Source organism: Garra rufa, chromosome 1 (genome assembly GCF_049309525.1).
Source record: "Garra rufa chromosome 1, GarRuf1.0, whole genome shotgun sequence".
Taxonomy (NCBI): Eukaryota; Metazoa; Chordata; class Actinopteri; order Cypriniformes; family Cyprinidae; genus Garra; species Garra rufa.
The window spans coordinates 106,724,849-106,747,100 of record NC_133361.1 but is presented as its reverse complement, the minus strand read 5'-3'; the positions used below and the strand labels follow the sequence as shown (position 1 = coordinate 106,747,100).

The following is a 22,252-nucleotide window of genomic DNA, read 5'->3' as shown; positions in this document are numbered from 1 at the left end:
GATTTCCGGCGTACTGTGGCTGCGGGAAAAAAAAAAATCAGGTTCGCGGATATTGCTCTGTCATTTCTCTAAATCTGAGATGTGCAGGTCAGAGAGCAGCTTTAACGCTCAACGACTCAAACAAGTCACATTCTAGCCGATGAGCCAATCAGAAGTAGGGAAGGGGCGGGCCTTGTCTTTGTCAAATAGATTGATACAGGTTAAGGCAATGCTCCATGCGCGAAGGTGTTTTTAGCTCCCATACTGTACAATTGTCTCCTACTGGCAACTCAAACCGTAAGTCATGGCTATGTTTATGAAGCCAGGGGAAGACATTAAGGATTTCGATAAAGGCATATTTACAGGGCTCGCAAAATCGCTAGCCCGACGTCCCGGAGCTATTGGGTTTTCCAGTCGGGGTACCAACATTATTTGACCGGCTGCCCGACGGGCTATCCTGAAGTAGAGGGCTTATGGGGTCCTTAAAACTCCTCAATTTAGTTGTATCAAATTTAAGGCCATAAAAAGTGGTAAATATTTTAAATAGTAAAAGAAGAGGATTAATTATTTTAAGAGGTCGTACAGTTGGGGACGGAAAGACGCGATAGAGCTGGATTAAACTTTAAGAGGCAATGATTTCATTGAATAAATATGCTCACTGCACGTTTCAAAGTCAAAATGCGGCACTGTTGTCTTTATATGAATGTATCTGAAGGGAACCGACTGTCCTCAGAAACGTGTCGTTGGCATTTTCATTTCATGACTGATAAAACAGCGTTAATGCTGCTTTGCTTTCAGCCATTCTTAGGGAAACCGTAATATTTCAGCGCTCCTAAAGCGCCCCCTCGTGACATAGAATTAATTTGCACGTCCAAATTTTTAGCTGTTTTTGGTCAGATTATTGCAAATCTCGACCAATGTTTTTTATGCAAACACAGAGTTGTAAATGTGAAAGAAGTTAATGTGCTTTCTAAAAATCTAAACAATTAGGACATTGTTTTAAATAAATGTTATGCATTATATACTTGATTTATTCATTTTAATGGGATAAAGGCTGAAATGCCAATCTATAAGCGTTTTTTGTGAAAAACCTTTATCTGACTGAACTGAACCAACAAGTTATGTGTAAAAGTGCGTCGCATACATAGTACCTCCACCCCACTCACCTCGGGGGTAAGGGGAAAAAAAGTTCAGGCTCAGGAATTTTTTCCACTATCAGGCCTGTATATGCAATAGGCTTCCACAAAACTGCATTAATGATCAATGCGAAAGTTCTACATACACTAAATGAGTGAAACTGCATACTCCATCTGATCTGACTGTGTTCAAAGCCCAGCGTTCTTGACGTGTATAGGAACTCTGGACTTTGATGTTGATAATAAGTTCCCGTGCAGCCTTAGAGCCCTATAGCATCCCAAAAACAAAATAAAAAAATAATGTCATTGCACTTTTATGTCCCGATCATCTGGTCACTCTTTCATAAGACTCCCCCAGATGGCAAGAGTCAACACTGCTTTAGATTAATGTAATGTAAATAAACACATGTACATATAGTAACTAAACATGAGTTATCTGTTTCATTTGTCTAATAGTACTGTTGATAAATCAGGAGCATTTTTATTGGATTAAAAGCCAATTAACACAACAGCTACCTCATAAATTTAGTATTGAGCACATGAAGCAGAGATAACTGAATCTTGTCTGGATGTTACAGGGACAGATGAGACAAGATAACTGATAAAGCAGTGCTGCCATCAAAGGCTTTGAGTGAGTACAGTACAGACATCAATAAAACATATTTTAAACCTTAAGTTGCAGTATATTAATAATATTTAATAAAAAAAATAACTTTAAGCAGAGCTATTACAGCACTTTTCTGATTCTTGATTTCTATGCCTTTGTTGCAGATATTTTGCGGTGGAGCAGGACCTGAAAGCAAAGTTGACAGCAGCATTTGCGGGAAAAAAGTTAAATCGGAAACTTAACATAAAGATTGTTCATTTTGTTACTTCTAATACAGAGATCTAATGACATTGTGCTGTTCAAATGACAGCCTATGTATTGTATTTGTGCATCTTTGTATGATCTGAAATGTCTGCTGCAGACTGGTGTGTGCAGTGAGAAAAGAGAAATCCTCAGCAGCATCCTGGAAATGGTCAAGTGCCATCGATGAGACCCTCCATCACTCCACCTGCCCTTTGTCTCATCTGGACCAGATGTTGCTGTGGTCTCTTCATCCTCAGAGACCAAAGAGCCAGCGAGAGCATCTAGAGAAAGACTAAAATACCAATATGTCTGAATAAAGCTTTGTTCCATGTGTATTTATTTATGTTCATGGTTACTTTATTATTTTACTCATATATCCATGTTGTTATCAGTAAATAAAGTATAAGTTTCATTAACAAATGCATTAATTAATTACTTGATAAAAAACATGCTTGTTTTACTAAAGAATATAATTATAGGTCAGCATTTATCATTATTATTGATCAGTGCATTCTGAGTTAATCATAATTTCTAAGTAGTAATACTTTAATTTTTTGAGTGTAAAATCAACTGTCGTCTCCAAACACAAGAACTTCAAGCAGCGGATCCACGTCTCCTTTGTGCAGATATTGCAAACATGGAGGAAGATGTACTAGGTAGGGTTGTTGTGTTACTGATGCTATGAGGTGTTTGAGCACCTGTTGTGCTTATTTTCTTTTTATTATTATCACTACAAAACTTCTTATTACAGGCTCAGGGAAAGATGGTATTTATCTTTAACAATGAACAATCATAATGAGAAAAACTGAAAACATAACTATTAGGCTTGCTTATATCATCGAATGCGATTATATACACGGAAATATGATTAAATATCTCTGAATAATTCAAATATTCACATCATAGTTTATCAAAAATTGGATTTGTTGTTTTTGTTATTGATAAGCCTCAGGGATGAAAAGAGAAATTCAACAAGAATTTAAGGCTATAGTTTTGCGTGTGGATAAACAATTTTAAACATTAAACAAAAGTAATAACTTTTGCAAAAAATAAAGAATTTGGGTTTTCCTAACAAAAATTATTTCTTTAAGAATTAAAAAATACAAAAAACAAAATGAACCCAAAAGGTATCCGTTATACTACAATCACAATAAAAGAACAGTTGTTTCTTCAACAGGACCACAAAATGAACAAATTTCATCAATATCAAAATATTTATAGAAAGATGATTTAAACCTGTCGTATATATTAAGTTGTTGCACTTGTTATAACATTGTTGGTCACATGATAACGTCAACATGGCGGAAGAGGTGCAGATCACATTCATACTCAATGAGATTTGGCTGTAGAGTACGTACTCTTTTAGCGCTTGTTAAGTAAGTACTTATTGAAAATAAGCACCTACTCATTGAGTATGTGGTTTCGAACGCACCCAGTCTCGTAGTGTGTTGACATGACTGAAGGTGTGACTTCTTCGTATCAATGACAAAAACTCCCTTTTCAATAAACTCAAATAACACAATTTCCTGAAATACACAACATTTAAGTGTTTGCAATGTACATCATGTAACTCACTTTTCTTAACAGTACAATAATAAAATCATAATGCTGTACTAACATACACAAACTGTGTAAAAAACACATTTTCAGTATTCTTTAGATATCTTTCTTATAAAACTATAGACTCTTTTATAAAACTATAAACTCTCTTCACCAGCATCGTATTTCTCATCAAACAATGACAGAATACAGCCACTAATGACTTAATAATCAAATATATACAGGCTCTCTCTACAAACAATATTGAGCGCGTTTTAGTCTCTACTGATGTCAATTAATCTGTCATGTTGCAATACCTCACACAGCCTCCGTCAGCACGGCAGAGTTGGCCGAATCCCAGCCGCGGGTGCGCTGATGCGGTTAATTTTATCGATTTTAAACACAGGTGTCTCAAACAAAAACACATTGGATACACACATAAACATTTGATCAACATAAACTGCGATGGCACGTCTCTCGTCTTACCTGCAAAGTTAATAAACACAACACGAAATTAGACAAAGGCTGTAACCGAAATCGCCCCCTGGCTGTCCCACTTAAAATGGGACAGCCATTTTAAGTGGTGTTTGAAACCATAGTGGACGTTGTCTCGAGTGCACTCATTCAATCCCACAATACACCGCAAAAATGAGTGTACAAACGATGTACGCTCAACAGCTAGAGATAACCCATAATGCACTGTGAGAGTCGCGCGCCGACTGAATTACCGCGTCTTGCCAGATGATGGCGCCGCAGCTGAATCATCCATCTATTCATTTTACAATGCGCTAGTCCATGGCGTAATACAGCATAAAACACAGGTACCGAATTCGTTGTAAAGTGATTATAAATTTTTTTAACCAGGGTTTATACATAAATTCTTTGACATAGTTCAAGATAAATCCTTTAATCTTACTACTCGAACTCTCAGTTTTAAATGATTGTTAAACAGTAAGCAATACTATACAAAAGCGGCAGTTCTTCCGGTGCACTTAGTGTCCGAATTCACTCACTCGTTTTTATTCACTCCTTCAAGTGAACTGTACGAGTGGACTAATGCAGGGAATAGTGAATGAGGGTATAGGGGGCGATTTCGGATACTGCCAAAGTCTTGTAGTGTGTTGACATGACTGACATAATGAGCGAAATTCCCTGCCGCTCATTATCGCCCCCCTCGTGCCACCCGCCAGTGTAAGTGATATTAAAATAGGCGTCATTTCACATTATACACTTTGCAATACAGAACTGTTTGATCTTATACCTCTACATGTACAATCCTCAAAAACCCATCAAATATGGAATAAAACAGGGTACTGTTGAAAATTATATCAGTTTCTGGCAACTTTACAAAAAAATTCTGGCAGGGAAAGAGTTAAAATACTTTTAAAATGGTCTTTTGTTTCATCAATCTTATCAGTTCCTTAGAAATTTGTGCACTAATGTATGTTATGCAACTGAACAAAGTACATCAAGGTGAGTTTAAGTAAACTGCAAAAACTATTGGTTAGTAATAGATACAATGGAAAACTGTATTCTTGAACATTTTCTAAAGATTAAAGATAAAAATGTTATCCTATTAAAATCATGTAGATATGATCCTACATGACAAACGAGACAAACATATATCTAAAAGCATAATTACGACAAACGAGCCATTTTTGAGATTAACCGTGATTTCGTTTTGTTTTCAATGGCTGGTGAATGCGAGTACTAGGGGCATAAATTTGAGCGCATCAAAATCGATATTTTTAAAACACTTAAGAAGGCTCGACACACCATGAAACTTTGCTCGAAGTATCCCCTGGGCCTCTACACATGAACTCGAGCACTGAGAACATTGTTTGTGTACACTGAGATTACTGAAAAGAAAGTTTTTGGAAAACTCACCTACACTATTTGGTTTGCCGTCTTGCCAGTCAGGAAGTGTCGATCTCTGAATGCGAATGAATGGACTCCATAGCACGAAATATTAGGCTTATATGAGGCTCTTTTTACAACTAGAAGGTTAATATTGTTTTTCACTTGTGACAAAACAACGAATTAGCCGTGCATTTATATGGAAATATGCTTTAGGAGCTATCTATCCTCGCATTCGGAGATCGACACCTCTGCTGTTTTACAACGGGGTTCACATATTAAAACGTTTAAAACGTTAAACCTCTGTTTGTTTAGTTAAATGTATGATACTTGCATTGCCTTGGTCGTTAACGAGTGTTTGGATGCAGTCTTGGGTGAAAGTCTTGATGGTTTCAAGGTTTTGGACTTGGAATCACATTCTTCCAGGTTTGAAGAGCTATGAGTTCCAAAGGTGTCCTGACTCTGTGGTGATTGGGAGTTTCTTCCAAGGTGGAAAATGAAGAAGAATGATGAGCTGAGAAAGAGACCCAATTAAATTCCTGTGAACTTTGGTGGAATGAAAAGACAAGGTTGCAGAAGATAGAAGTGATGAGACACAGGACTAAAAGAACTCAGAAAAGCCTGGAGAACTGAGGCAAGTCACTGTGCAGGGCTTGACATTAAGCTTTGACATGTTCTTGTCCTTTGGACAAGTAAATGAGACATTCACTTGTCCGAGTAAAAAATTTACTTGTCCGGGGCCAAAAAAAAAGCCTTTTTTTTTGCTGTAAATTAATCCTTTCTGTAGCAATAGTCTCATCACTACTTTATAAAGTCTTACTTCAATCAGAATATTTGTAATATTTGCCTTCTAGGACACTTTTTAAATTTATTTTCCAAACCTTACTAAATGTATGTCATCATTTAATTCTTCAATTTTATCAATACATTTAATTAATGTGACTCAGTATCACTACCATTCAAATTAAATCAGTATCAACGAACTCCATCTTTCCACTGCACAGGAAAAACCTAGCCTGCATCAAAAATGCCATTTAAATGTATTTACTCAGACTGTTTAATGAAGATAAGAGGTTCCCAAAAATGCATTTACACAGTAAAATTGCAAATACATAAATAATGTTACAAGATTAATGTTTTAATTTTTTTTTTACATAAATCTAAAATGTTGGAAAAATGCAATACTTTTAAATATGAAACCGAACGACCAATAGTGGTAGTAGGTTACGGATTCACAATTCATTAAAAAAAAGTGCTAAATCATTCAGTACTGAAACACTGCTGTGTGTTTCTCAGAGATTTGCGACTGTTCTGCTGTGGCTTAGAGCTATTTTTGTTTGCAAAAATGGTCAATGATGTATCTAAAATGTAAGTCAGGTAATATTAACTACTAGTTTACTGAACTATTGTTGTAGTGCTGAGCTGCAGTGTGGTTTGTGTTTTTAGCTCTCTGTGATTGTAGCTTTCTGGAGCTTGTTTCCTTTAGAAATCTCTATCTTATTATTACTCTCTGCTGTTTAAAGTAATTAAAAACAGCTTTACTCCCAACATACCTGTGAAATTATCCGTCACACTAATTGGACTGCTCACTTTACCCGTTAACCGCGAGTGCAGTGGGTTAGCTATTTAGCTTGCCACTGGCGACTTGCATTTACAGTCATGTTCTCTACTCGTGCCTACTACCCCTCTCCTTTCTCTCGCGCGAACCGTTTCGCTTTTATTCCACAACCACAATTTGCAACAAGTTAGCATTCTGTTAGCCGATTAGCTTGCGAATCGTGATTTCTTTTACGTCCTATTCACTCCGTTGTTCCTTATCCCATCCCTCTCTTCAAGAGTTCATCAATACAACAGTGGTAAGTTGGAACCATTATACAATAACCACTCTAGTAATTGGCGATTCTATTGTACAGAATGTGAAAATAGAGACTCCAGCCACCATAGTCCAGTGTTTACCGGGAGCCAGAGCACCTGACATCTTGGCAAATTTAAAAGTGCTGGCTAATGTTAAACGTAAATTCAGTAAGATTGTTATTCACGTCAGCACTAATGATGTTTGACTTCGCCAGTCGGGGATCACTAAAAATAATATTAAAGAGGTGTGTGAACTTGCAAGTACGATGTCAGACACCATTATATGCTCTGGTCCCCTCCCGGCTTACCGTGGTGACGAGATACACAGTAGACTGTGGTCACTCAATGGCTGGATGTCAAAGTGGTGCCCACGAAATAACATAGGTTTCATAGACAATTGGACGAGTTTCTGGGGCAGACCTGACCTGTTGAAAAGAGATGGTCTTCATCCCTCCGGATGTGGAGCATCTCTCCTATCTCGCCATATGGCACGTAGTCTTAGCATTTGCACTTGACTAACTGGGGCCCAGGTCAGGAAGCAGATAGACTGGCTAAACCGACCGTCTGCTAGCCGCCTCACGTCACAGAAATCAGTTAATTCTCAGCACATAGAGACCCTTTCACCTAGATATCACACTATAGAGACTGTGTCTGTTCCCTGAGCTAGAAAATACAAAAAAACGCCTGAATCAAATCAAGACTAACAATTTAATTGATGTTCAACAAATAAAAAATATATATAATACAGAGAAACAATTGATAAAGCTTGGCTTATCATATCAGGTCCCTTTCTACAAAAGCACTTTTTGTAAATGATATGATCACTGATCACAAGCTAGATGTGCTCTGTTTGACAGAAACCTGGCTAAAACCAGACGATTACATTATTTTAAATGAGTCTACCCCCCAAAACTGTTACAAACATGTGCCACGTGTAAAAGGCAAGGGGGGAGGTGTTTGCACAATTTATAGCAATATGTTCAGTGTTTCTCAGAGAACGGGCTTTAAGTATAACTCGTTTGAGGTAATGGTGCTTTATATAACATTATCCAAAGAAACAAGTATTAATGATAAATCTCCTGTGACGTTTGTACTGGCTACTGTTTACAGGCCACCAGGGCACCATACAGAATTTATTAAAGAATTTGCTGATTTTCTATCCGAGTTAGTGTTGGCCGCAGGTAAATTCTTAATAGTGGGTGATTTTAACATCCATGTTGATAATGAAAAAGATGCATTGGGATCAGCATTTATAGACATTCTGAACTCAATTGGGGTTAGACAACACATCTCAGGGCCTACTCATTGCCGAAATCATACTCTAGATTTAATACTGTCACATGGAATTGATGTTAATGGCGTTGAAATTCTGCAGCAAAGTGATGATATCTCAGATCATTATCTAGTCTCTTGTATACTCCATATAACTAAAACTGTAAAACTAACTCCTCGCTATAAGTACGGTAGAACCATTACTTTTTCCACAAGAGACTGCTTTGTAAGTAACCTTCCTGATTTATCTGAATTCCTCAGCATATCCGATAGCTCAGGAAAACTTGATGATGCAACAGAAACTATTGACTCTCTTTTTTCTAGCACTTTAGATATAGTTGCTCCCAGGGATGGGCATTATTTTAAATAAATGTTTTTAAAATACGTATTTGAAATACAAAATACTATTTTGTATTTTAAAGCCTTTGGGAAAAATCTAATGTAATTTGTATTTAAATACATTTAAGATGAGTATTTTGTATTTTTAAAATACATAAAATACTTTGTGCCAATCAACATCTTTATCAGGGTGCTGATTTAGTTCAGACCTTTGGTTCAGACACACCCCTCCCCCAACCTTAACACTCATGCACGTGAGCTGCCTGCAGCAGAGTCAGCATTGGATCAGCCACTTTTCTCAGTTCCCTTCCGAAGGGAACTCTCACTGCGTCCTCTAGAGGGCGCTTTTGGGGAACGCTGCAGCGTGCCTCGAGTCTGAAGAATGCATAGAAAAACTACATGAAATGGCCGGCGCCAGCGTATGACGTCACCGCGGCGCATCAGTCGCTGCCGTTGCGTCACTACCGGGCGACCATAACATAAAAGAGGCGCCCGTGCAACACAATACATCTTCGCTGTCTTCAGCTTTCCCGGTTTGGATGTGCATTGGAAGAAACGGTAAGAATCCTTTCTTTAAACTACTATCATGGCAAGCACTAGCAAGTCGTTTAAGCGGTGTGTTCATCCGTGTCCTCGTTATTTGACACCTGATGACACACATGAACTTTGCGTATTCTGTTTGGGCGAAGAGCACACACGCGATGTCCTTGAGGGGGCATTGTGTGTACATTGTGAGCGCTTCCCTATGAAGAAGCTCCGGTCTCGTCTGTCTCTCTTTCTGAGGAAAGATGAGCATTCACTTGCCCCTCGCGGTTCGGGTCCTGCCGTTGCCGAGGCACGGAGGAAACTGAGCTCGTGGGGCTCGCAAGTGGAACTGGCTGACGAACTTGAGAAGGGTCTCTCTCTCTCGCCAGCCGGAGACGATGACAGGCTCCTAGCTGATGATGATGCGTTATCGCTGACGTCGTCAGATCCAGGAGCAAGTGCTCTTTTGGGTTCCACCCAAGAAGAACAGGAAGTGCTAGAGATGGATGAAGACGCTGAGGCTGAATCCTCTCTACCTTCCTGCCCTGCATATGAAGAGCTGCTGGAGGTTATGGACCGCGCCACGGCCAGGCTCGACCTGCCGTGGAAGCGGGCTAGAAAGATAACGCCGCGGGGTCGCCTCGACGAGCGGTATCTTTCAGGCCATAACCACCCAGCTCCGGTGAGTCTCCCATTCCTTCCCGATCTTCATACTGAGATCGAGAAGGGCTGGAAAAAGCCGTACTCGGCGCGCATTCATAGTTCGTCCATGGCGAACTATGCTAATATCGAGGGATTGCGTGACCACGGCTATGAGAGGATGCCCCCTGTGGAAGAGACGCTAGCCTGCTATCTCTCCACAGGGCGGGCCTCCTCTCTCAAGACTCCCTCTCTGCCTTCTCCGGCCCTGCAATTAAAATCCCGGCTGAACGGCAGAGCATATGCAGCAGCAGGTCAGGCGGTGGGTGCACTGCACACCATGGCAGTGCTCCAAGCCTACCAAGCCGATCTGCTGAAAGACCTGGACAACGGTCAGGGTCTTTCCCCTGACCAGGTGGCTGAGCTCCGTCGCACCACGGATCTCGCTCTCCGTGCCACCAAGCAGGCCGCTACCCATATGGGCAGGGCCATGGGGGCTATGGTGGCTACGGAGAGACATCTGTGGTTGAACCTGACTGATGTCGGGAGGAAAGAGAAGGGCTTTCTTCTCGACGCACCGGTTTCGCCATCTGAGCTTTTCGGTGCCTCCGTCGAGACGGTGGTTGAAAAGTTCAGAGAAGCGAAGACGCGCTCAGCTGCCTTCAAGTCCTTTATCCCTCGAAGGCCCAGGTCTCAGCCCGAACACCACAGGGGTCCTGCGCCGCCTCCTTCTGAGGAACAGAGGCAGGTGCAGAAGGCTAGTGTTGCATCCCGCGCTCCTCCTCCCCCTGCGAGCAGGTCTAGGAGGCGACGCGGATCGAGAGGTGGCAGACAGGATTTAAGGGAAGTCATCCAAGCGAGACAAAATTCTCGCAGGGGTCAGAGTAATACCTAATAAAACCTCTCCTTCCCTCGGTCCAGTCGGGTCGCCATTTTAATTCCCCTGTCGCCATTTAAGCTTCCTGCACTCCCCGGACCTATGATGTTCTTTGGTGGTTCTACCTGTATAGAACCCTAATTTACTGACGGTCTGGAATCAGGCGGTCTCTGAGGGGAGTCCCGCCTCTTTCTATGAAGCAGGATGCTCTTAAATGGGTGAGTATGATCCGTTTTTTACTTTGAAGGAACTTCATACTGTCTCAGGCCTGTGTATGTTTTCTCTCTCCACAGAAGAAATACGACGAGTCTACGGCAGACGCCCCCCTCTGATCCTATGGATTAAGGTTACGGCAGTGTTTTGCCCTCTCCACTCCACAGGCTGTGCGGTAAACCAACCCTTACAGCATACATTACACATAGGACCTTGTCCTCTTCAAGGTAAGCTCCCTAAGTCTTTCTTGGGTTTGCCCTTGATATGGTTATGCTGTCCTTTGCAGGCCTAGTGTAGACTTATGCCCTATTGAGACAGGAGCATAACTCCCTAGTTACGCCCCCCTTATGGCTGGATAGGCGTGTTGCCTGCAGGGTTAGGTTGCGTGTTGTGTTTTTCCCTCAGAAAAAGGTGGAAACATCTCGACGGAGCACCCCTCCCTTCAAACGGTTGTATGGTGGTGTCCGTCTACACAACACTTGTTCCAGCACTATCAGGCTTCCCCCTTCAGTGGTTAAACGAGCAAAAGGAAATTTTCCTTTCTCCCTAGGTAAGCATCTTAAGATATTTATGGTTAAGATTGCACTTGTATGTTTAACTCTGTTGCAGACGGCCTGCGTGCGAGGATCCGCTTCGTGTCCTCTCCTAAATACGGTTTCCATGGAAACTGAGTGTCTACACCTGTTGAGACAGGCGTTCACTTGAATAGGAGTGCAGCAGACCGGAGTGCTCGCTGCGAACCCGGAGCAGGTTTGGTTGCTCCCTTTTCGGCGGAAAAGGTTCTTATTTGAGCTCCACCTGGTGACATGCTTTCCAGCTGGGGTCTTGATTCTCGGTCCATTTGGTGTGCGCTCCCCTTTCTGAGGAAGGGGTTTTTATGTAAATCTGAGTGCCACTTTGTGACTCTCTTCAAGTCGCCTCATTCTAAGCCTGAGGGCTGAGGCAGCACTTGATGTAGGATCTACACCCAGGCTGACGAATGTCTCCCCTACAGAGGGTTTGAGCATCTTTCAAAGCCGTCACTCTAGGATCGATTCTCGCCCCCCAGGCCTAGTTCCACTTCCCTTTCTGAGGAAAGGTTTACGAAGTGTCTGAACTAGGAAGCTGCCCTTATTCATTCCGGAGCTTCCCAGAAACTTTCAAGGCAAACAGTGCTCCCCTTTCTGAGGGAAGGGTTTGTTAAGGTTAAGAGCTCACGTTCCTCCCTGTGCGCAGGATTGCTGGAACATATCTGAGCTCCCCTAATCCAGGGTTTCCTTCAGAGCAACTTCCCAGGACTGAGTGCTCCCCCTTCTGAGGAATGGGTTTTGTTAAGGTTAAGAGCTCGCGTTCCTCCCTGTGCGCAGGATTGCTGGAACGGACCTGACCTCCCCTAATTCAGGGTTTCCTTCAGAGCAACTTCCTAGGACGGAATGTTTCCTCCCTCCTGAGGGTAGGAATCTACCAGGGACAGACCCTTGAGAGTTATGAATCTGCTACAAGGATGTTGGCGTGCCCCCTTTCCAGGGTTCACTTATAAGAGCACCACTCCTTGGTGGCCAAGTTCTCCTCCCTGTTTCCCAGGGTAGGAGCTTGACCTTCATGCTTCAGGTTTCTACTCTCCAGCCATTATTCTGGATGTATGCTTCCCTCTATGAAGGGTAACAGTGAGAGCATTCGCTCCTGTTCGGTTGTGCAGCTCCCCTTCTGGGAAGGGTCTTCTATGAGCGCCAACCCACCTTCGTGAGATTGCCAGACCTTCATACAGGTCGCGTGGACCGGGCTGTGCACGCTTCCCCCCTTTTCATTAAGGGTTCCCTAAAAGACAGCAGTGCCCCCTTCTGGAGAAGCGATCCTCCCTATGGATCAGGGTCAGGATTTTTGTCCTCTACTATCGTCCACCATTTCAGGATGGTCTCAGCTCCATGTTCATCTCTGTTGACAGATAGCTTGCGAGCTTCTGTCCAGGGGAGGGTTAGTGTGGCAATCCCCTAACCATCAGGGTCATACCCTTTCTGTCTCTTCAGACGGCATGGAGCTGATAGTGAAACCCCCTGGGAAAACACTCCCCTTAAATCCGATCATGTCGGTAAGCGTCCCACGCTATGCCTGGGCGTCTTCCAGTTAAAACCACAAGTGTGGTAAGTGCACACACACCTGGGGCACTTCTATAAAATCCACGTGTTGGTAGGTTCCCACCAAGTTTGAGTTCCTCTTTTAAATCCTTTTTGGTATGGGTCACACGCTTTGCCTTGTTCCCATCTATTGAAGTCGGCTTACAACCCCGGTTCCCTGGGTTCGACTCCTTTGATATCTTAGCTGATGTCTTCTGACCATCCACTATTGGGGCGCGCCACTACTAGTGGCCCTTTGAACGGACCCAGGACAGGTTTCTGCCCTCTTATGGGAGCCAGTTCCTGAGGGAACTAGGCCCTATGTTGCGGTAGTTTCTGGTTCTGACAAGTCTAAGTTTCCATCGAAGCTTAGCCGTTTCCCTCAGAAGGAATTACTATAATTCCAAGCCTGAGCTGTGCCCTGGGTTCTACCCAGTCTGTAAGTGGGTAACAGGTCAGGCCTCTGGCCGGGAGGGGTAACGTTTTGACAGCCGTCACCACGTCCTAGTAGGGGCAATTCCTCTCAGAATTGTTGCTTAGTGCTCGCTGGCTTAGCATGCACTCCCCTCAGCATGGCAGTGTTGGTATACCGTTCCCCAAAAGCGCCCTCTAGAGGACGCAGTGAGAGTTCCCTTCGGAAGGGAACGTCTCAGGTTACGTATGTAACCCTAGTTCCCTGAGAATAGGGAACGAGACACTGCGTCCTCTAGGCTTCCTCGCCATGCTTCGGACGGTAAAGCTTCAGACTTTGAAGATGTATTGTGTTGCACGGGCGCCTCTTTTATGTTATGGTCGCCCGGTAGTGACGCAACGGCAGCGACTGACGCGCCGCGGTGACGTCATACGCTGGCGCCGGCCATTTCATGTAGTTTTTCTATGCATTCTTCAGACTCGAGGCACGCTGCAGCGTTCCCCAAAAGCGCCCTCTAGAGGACGCAGTGTCTCGTTCCCTATTCTCAGGGAACTAGGGTTACATACGTAACCTGAGACGTTTTCTGCATTAAGGCAAGGGTGTCATCATAATCAATTCCTTGTTGATTAAAGTTAAATTGGTGCATCATTCAGATTTGCCTTCAGTAAACATGAAATAACCAAGCACCGACACGTTTAGGAGAAAAATAGCGTTAGCTGCCTGTTAGCCAATCAGTTTTGATAGTTGTTTTTTTAATGTATCAACTAGCTAGTCAAATGTGTTTAAAACATTACTGCATGTTAAGGCTGGGTGAAATGACAGAACTTTATATATCTTCAGGCAGCGATGCTATAAAGTGTGAATCTATTCAACTTTTCAAAATCGTTTACATTTAGTTTTGCATTCAGAATATGTCTAGATATATTTCAGCCTAAAGGGATAGTTCACCCAAAAATGAAAATTTGATGTTTATCTGCTTACCCCCAGGGCATCCAAGATGTAGGTGACTTTATTTCTTAAGCAGAACACAAACGAAGATTTTTAACAAAAAACAGTGCAGTCTGCCAGCCATATAATGGCAATGGATGGGGACCAGACCTTTAAAAGTAAACAAAAACATGCACAGACAAATCCAAATTACACCATGCGGCTCGTGCTGATACACTGATGTCCTAAGACACGAAACTGAACAGTATTTATATAATTTTTTTACCCTTGATACACAGCCATGTCCAACTGTCCTGAGAACAAGCTTTTCCTCCGGCAAGTTACATGTGTACGCGCTCTGGCGTATTTTACACAAACGCCAGAAGCGATCTGTCGCGTGTGTATACGACACTCATTTGTTCACACAGTGCACAGAGATTGTGTGTATAGCGGCTATTCAAAACGGTAATTACTTGCTATATCCTGATTCAAACCGATTGAAAGCTAAAAGATGCTTGCGCAAACTCATCCGGAACTTTTGCAGATTTTCCCTTCTGGCGTTTGTGTATGCTACGGCAGAGCGCACACACATCTAACATGCCAGATGAAAAGCTCATGCTCATGATAGATGGACATGGCTGTGTATCAAAGGTAAAAAATTATATAAATACTGTACCCTGGAAATCCAGAGGTCTTGCAAGAGCACAATTTGAATTGTCTCTGCAAGACACTCTGGCATCGAGCAATGATGCATGTTACTGCATTACGTAAGCAGTTCTGGGAACCAATCGAATCGGTGTATCTGATGTAGGCGGGCCAGAGGCGAGCTAAGCTAATGAAGACAGCGCTGCGATGTCCGGAATCAATTCATGAGTTCACACTTACATATAATACATATATAATACTTACATACAGCCGAATGTCAGCGGATACCGTGTCAACTAGATGAGCCCCAGAGACAGATCATCAGGAAAGAACTGCTACCCTAAACGGCCACCGGCACAAGGCCATGGGAACCAGATGAGTCCTCCCCAATTTGACTTTGTTGCAATATGGAACTCTTGCATTATTATTGACATTTTACTTTATTATTTTAATACTGTAAGGTTGCTTTGACACAACTTGTAATGTAAAACGCGCTGCATAAATAATCTTAACTGTAAAATCCATGTCACGCTTGCAATCGTAAAAATGCTTACCTATATAATATGTTATACAATATTTATATATTTTTTGTACCGCGGTATGTGTGTTCATGTTTGTTTCTTTGTGTATGCTGTTGCGCCAATTAGTGATGATTTCCCCTGAGTCAGATAGGCTGCACGAGCTTGATACTGTCCGTTTTCAGTCACCGTTTGCACTGTAGTTAATACAATCAGAATCATTCTCACCAAGTTTCGTTGCCGCGCTAGTTATTGTTTGTCATTGATGTTTTAATCAGGTTACTTGTCTGGTCCGGCCAGTAAAATTCTCTTTCACTTGCCCTTTTACAAAACCACTTGTCCCGGACAAGCGTTAATGTCAAGCCCTGCTGTGTGAAGCTTTTATCTCCTATGGGGGTCACAGTTAGGAGACAAAGGTAAGAGAGGCCAGGGTAATTGATAATTGGGAGGCTAGAGAGCCAATGGTGACTTTTGCTTTTGGAGGGAAAGTTTACGACTCTTCGTCTGTAAGCATGGTATTTGCATATGTACTGGGATTGGTTGTTCATGCAAAAATGACTAAAGATTCTTAAAACACTAATATGTTGTATAGGTATCAAAAGATAACATACACCATCTTTTACAAAAACATCTTTCACAAAAGACAAACTAAATGAACAGTAATAATATACACAATGATCTGTGTTGTTCACAGAAAGTTTTTTCTAAGAATTAATGAAAGTTGTCAGTTCCTATGGCAGTATGTGTCCTTTTTAGAGTATCAGTTGGGGAGAATTCTCTCTACATACTTTTGAGCTTCAGATGTGGGTCAACCAATCAAAATAAAGGGCAGAACTGTCTGTTTCACACATTTTGGTTGAAACTCTTTCCACACTGAGGGGATCTGTCAGTCTTCTATCTGTTGTGGATCCTCATGTGCTTGTCAAGGTGTCCTCGTTGAATGAAACTCTTTCCACACTGTTTGCAGGCGTAAGGTCTCTCTCCAGGGTGAACTCTCAGGTGGACTCTAAGGTATCCAGGATTACTGAAACTTCTTCCACACCGTTTGCAGATAAAACACTTCTCTTCTGTATGAATTCTCATGTGGATTTTAAGGTTTCTATTTACACTGAAACTCTTTCCACACTGTTGGCAGATAAAAGGCTTCTCTCCTGTGTGAATTCTCATGTGGATTTTAAGGTTTTCATTTTCATTGAAACTCTTTCCACACTGTTGGCAGATAAAAGGCTTCTCTCCAGTGTGAATTCTCATGTGCCTTCCAAGGTTTCCTTGTTGACTGAAACTCTTTCCACATTGACGGCACGTGAAAGACTTCTCTCCTGTGTGAATTTTCATGTGGACTTTAAGGCTTCCTTTTTGATTGAAACTCTTTCCACACTGTTGGCAGATAAAATACTTCTCTCCTGTGTGAATTATCATGTGCCTTTTAAGGCTTCTATTTTGACTGAAACTCTTTCCACACTGCAGACAGATGAAAGGCTTCTCTCCAGTGTGAATTTTCTTGTAGATTTTAACTTCTCCTTGTTCACTGAAACTCTTTCCACGCTGAAAGCAAGTGAAAAAACTCCTAGTTTTTGTCTTTTGGGCTCTTTTTTGTGTAGATGTATTTTCTGACTGTAAGGAACACATTGATTTTTTTCCAGTTATGAAAACATGAAGATTCTCAAACTGATCTTTCTCTTCAGTTTCATTCAGTACTTCCTTCTCCTCTTTCAGTGCTGTTGGGCCTAAGGTGTGAAAACAAAGAAATAAGTTAACCCCAGTTTAATGCCACAAAACAGGTAACACCAATCATGTAGATTTGTAATGCATGTATGCTAGATCTCATATCATGGTGTCCAAACCTGATCATAGTCGACTGGTGTCCTATAGAGTTTAAGCTGTATGCTATTCAGTTTATTAAATCTAATAATATTTTAGGAAACCTAGAAAAAAACTGATCTCAGTTATGATGTACCATTTTTTATGCCTTCTAGTGCAGGGGTCCCCAACCTTTTATGTACCATGGACCGTTTTTTTTTTTTTTTTTTTCATGGACCGGCGGGGAGGGGGTCATAACGAATTAATTAATTTTAGCCTACCGTTTCCACCAGTGCTAAATTTGAGCTGATTTTAAAAGATCCGGCATTAACAAGTGCATCAGATCGTGACAGTGCGTGCATGCATACGAGACAGAGCAAGCGCAGGTTTATGTAGATGTATTTGGAGTTTGTGTGTGAGAAATCATGTGAGAAACGTGAACTTGAAGAAGTGAAATTTGAACAATATTAACTATGAACTATAAACATTGAACAACTCAAAGCTATCTTTCAAGTGTGAACAGGCTTAACAAAATATGGGAACTGAACGAATATTATCAGTGGGAGCCCTGTGCTTGTTTCCCTGCAACAAGAAGGTTCCATCTGGGTTTATGGAAGACAGTATCACCCTCAGTGTGATTGAAATGTCCAGTCTATTGCGCTATTTTGTCTTAGTTGCAGTCATTGTCGAAAACCCGGCCTCGCATAGGTATGTTGCGGGAAGTGGTAGCAACGTTTTTCAGCGCTTTTACGGCTATCTCGGGATATTCTGCTTTGGTTTTGATCCAAAAACCCGCCAGAGAGGTTTGCTCGTACACACTCTTAAGACCACCGTCATTTGCAATTTGCAGAGCTGCTCAAATTAGTAAGAGTTTAGTACGTGTGCTTTAATGTGGTTGATTATTTTAACTACATCTTCCCCCACAATTCCAAAGACATGCATAGGTAAATTGAACAGTCTAAATTGGCCGTAGTGTGTGAGTGAATGAGTGAGTGGGTGTGTCCTAGCACTGGGGTTGCACGGTTTAGTGCAGCCTCAGGTCTAGGTTGCGTCAGGAAGGGCATCCGGCGTAAAACATGTGCCAAATCAGTTGTGTGGATCACTCCGCTGCTATACCCTCTGATATATCATCAAATCGTCTATGGACAGTGATTGCAGAAAACGGTACCAGAGCTATTTTTTTAGCCGCAGCCTCCCCAAGTAGTTCATTGCACATGTCTTTAGCAGCAGGCAGAATTAACTCTTCCCCAATAGTAAAGGGTTTCTTAGCTTTAGCAATTCGACTAGCCACTAAGTATGAGGCTTTTAGCACAGCCACGTTCACCGATGTGGTTGGTTTAAGCACTAGTTTTTGCCCTTCTTGCTCGCGTTTCTTACGCTCAAAGAACTCAAGGAGTTTGTCTTTAAGTTTAGGATGCTTGGACTCTAGAAGCACAAATATTGTACTTAGGGCTGGTATCTTGTGGGCTGTTGTATTTTAATTTAAGGATGGGTGTTCATGTGTCCTCTGAATAAAACATGTTTCCAAATGTATCTTTGGTTGAATTTTTATTATACAATGCTTATTCTGGTGATTTTGAATCATGCACCTGACAAATATCTTAATTTAAAAAAAATAATAATAATAAAACTAACACTGTAACTAATAAAAACTAAACTAAAACAAAGCAGTTCCAAAATATAAGAACTAATAAAAACTATTAAATTTGCCTCTAAAAACTAATTAAAACTAACTGCATTTGAAAACAAAAAGTCAAAACGAAATAAAAACTAAAACTAATGAAAAAATCCAAAACTACTATAACCTTGGTAATCGTCAACAAAGGCTTTTCTACAAATTATTAAATAAAGTGCGTTCAATTATTTTCCCCTGTGTCATTTCACTTTATTTATTATGACTCAACTTGTATACTTAAATGTTCTGATTTCTTTGAATGAATTCAATATTTGGCTTGATGGCTACATCTGGTGGAAATTTTGTGTCAATAGCCCACTTAGAAATACCCTTACTGAAAAAATTCTGGTGTGTCAAATACTTATTTTCCCAGCTGTAACTGTTTTTATACTAAGAGAAGCATTTTTCTTGTCAGAAATACAAGTAACAATGTTACTTGAAGTTGGGGTAGAAATAAACAAATCCCAAAGCTCAGCATTTTGTTCACGTCCCCCTCCATCAGTTTGAGAAGCACTGGTTTATATCGTTCTCATGGTAAAATACAGTACCTTCTTTATAACTGTGACCTACTGCTCCACTCTGATGCTCCTGAACAGCGCTCATCTATTTATTTGTTCATTCTTTTATTGAATTAATTATACTGCTAATATTGGAATTATTTTCTTAATTTCTTCTCTTTATCTATTTATTTATTTTATATATTTTGTTCCTTCTTTTTTTCCCTTTTTCCTATACCCCCCAGCCCCCCAACGCCGCCATTATTCCCCCGTTTGTTATATTTTTATAAATATAAGATATTTAAGTGTACAACTAATACATTACAATCTTACACTTCACATAATTACAACTAAATGTAACTTGTTTGTGCTTTTGTTTTGGCTTTTTTTAATTGTCAGACATGCTTTATATTTACAGCACTGTTTGTAGACAGCATGCAGTCACCAAATACGATTACTCACATTTCAAGGTTTGCTTTGCGCAAAATTAATTATTTTCTTAGAGACTTTTGCATATTTACCAAAGTGCTAGAAATTAATACTTTTAAAATTAGAAGCAAATATTGGTTTTTAATGTTACAGGGGGAATTTTTTTATATTGTTTAGGCTAATTACTTATTATTGTTACAACTGAACTAAATGCATGATGTCTACACACATTATTCATTAATATCTTTAATTTCAGCTTTGAGAATAAAAACCAACCTGTTTGTTCGTCAGTGTCTTCATGTTTGACTCTGAATGTTTCTAAACTCTTCATGTCTTCACTCTCCTCTTTAATAAACTCCATCTTTGTTTGTTCCTCAGTTTCTTCATGTTTGACTCTGAATGCTTCTTCAATCTTCACGTCTTCATTCTCCTCTTTAATAAACGCCATCTTTATAATAGTGTGTCACGTGGATCTCTGTTGATTCTCCAGGAGTTTTTCTGTGTGTTTGGACACTTTGTCCTGTTTAAGATGAGAATAATTAATAGAAAGAAAAAATCAATGCAAACTAAATCTCATTCTGCATCTCAATCAGCTCCTAGTTCAGTAGTCAGTGCACTAGTAAGACATTCAGAGAGTTAATAGACTTATACATAAAATGCATACAAATTACACAGAAGGTTCATATTTAGGTAGACTATTTTTTATTTATATTTGGTATTCGATTATTTATCATATCTAATAAATTTCACTTTAATGAAATCATTTTTGGTTGTCATTCACTCGTTTGTGTTTGTTGTTGTCGTTTTTAGTCCGCGTGCCACTGAATCGAATCACAGATCACTCCTTATATCACACGATTAATTCATGATATACTAAGGTTATATACTAAGGCTAACTTTTAAGTAACACAATAAATTATTACAACGTTATATTTAACAATAATGCATTTATTTATTTTACATAACTTGCAAATGCTTTAACTTGTGTAACAGTTTGCATTGATTTAAACACGTTAAAACCACAAACCTTTTTTCAAGTATATCTCAACAGATGAGGAGCGCGGCGCAGATTTATGACGTCACATCACCAGACCAAAATAAAAGTCCCTTTTGTTCACTGCTCTCTAGAACCACAAACACAAGTACACATTATAGAAATGTTGTATATAGAATAGAATTTCGTACCCATATGATGATGCTTTTCTAAAGTTATTAACATCGTAAATCTATCAATATTATTCTCTATTTTTTATGTACATTTATAAAATTGTTTTATGTTGATATACCACGCCATTACATTCACATAAAACTAGTCAATGCTGCGTAACTGTTACAAAGGTTGTGTGATGGCAAATTTGATCTAGCACTTTTTTGACTATTGTAATCAATCTCTTGTTATTTTTGTTTGTTTGTGTATTTGTTTATTTATTCCTGTTTTGGAAAGTTACTAAAACACTGTCATTGATTTTATTTTTATTTTGCTATTGAGGCAAATGAGGACACAAAAAGTATATTTGTGTCAGTTTCTGTTTACCACTACAGAAGTTTATTTATAATGAAATATGATTCACATTTCCCCAGATTATTATTATTTTTTAATTGGTATATAATCTGTGCATAAAATATAATTATATTATTCCATGGAATGTCTGGATACTGGATTCTGATTGGCTGGCAGGTGTGCAGTAAAACCGTTTAATGCACAGGTAGTTCCAAGTCAGTTTAATCCCTGTTGTATATTAATGTGCTGCTTTACTTGATGCACGCAAAAGCACAGAGAGAGAGAGAGAGAGAGAGAGAGAGAGAGAGAGAGAGAGAGGTCGGAGATCGCATTGTGCTGCGCACATACATAAACTTCTTGTCAGCGTTTGCCTGCGATCCTTATTAAAATATCCTAGATACTACATCGCTACAGTATATTCCTCAGCAATGGGGTGGTAAAGCTGCTGTTTTTGAATGAATTGTTGTTTGTAGAGAGAGAGACGCACAGCATGCAGGCAGGTAACGTTAACGTTACGCACACACACAACTGTCATCTCTCTTGCCTTCACACTCTCTCTTGGTCAATTGATAATCTACTGAAACAAATGCTATGTTTCACTCAAATAAATGTGATTTTACCGGACTACATTTAATCGAGGCATATTTGAAAAAAAAAAAAAAAAAAAAAAAAAAT

The 22,252-nt window shown here is 40.4% G+C and overlaps 1 pseudogene; it reads right to left on the bottom strand.

The window, feature by feature from the left end:
* Nucleotides 1-15,296: 15,296 nt before the first annotated feature.
* LOC141323571 (uncharacterized) overlaps nucleotides 15,297-22,252 on the bottom strand; it is a 55,243-nt pseudogene continuing 48,287 nt past the window's right edge.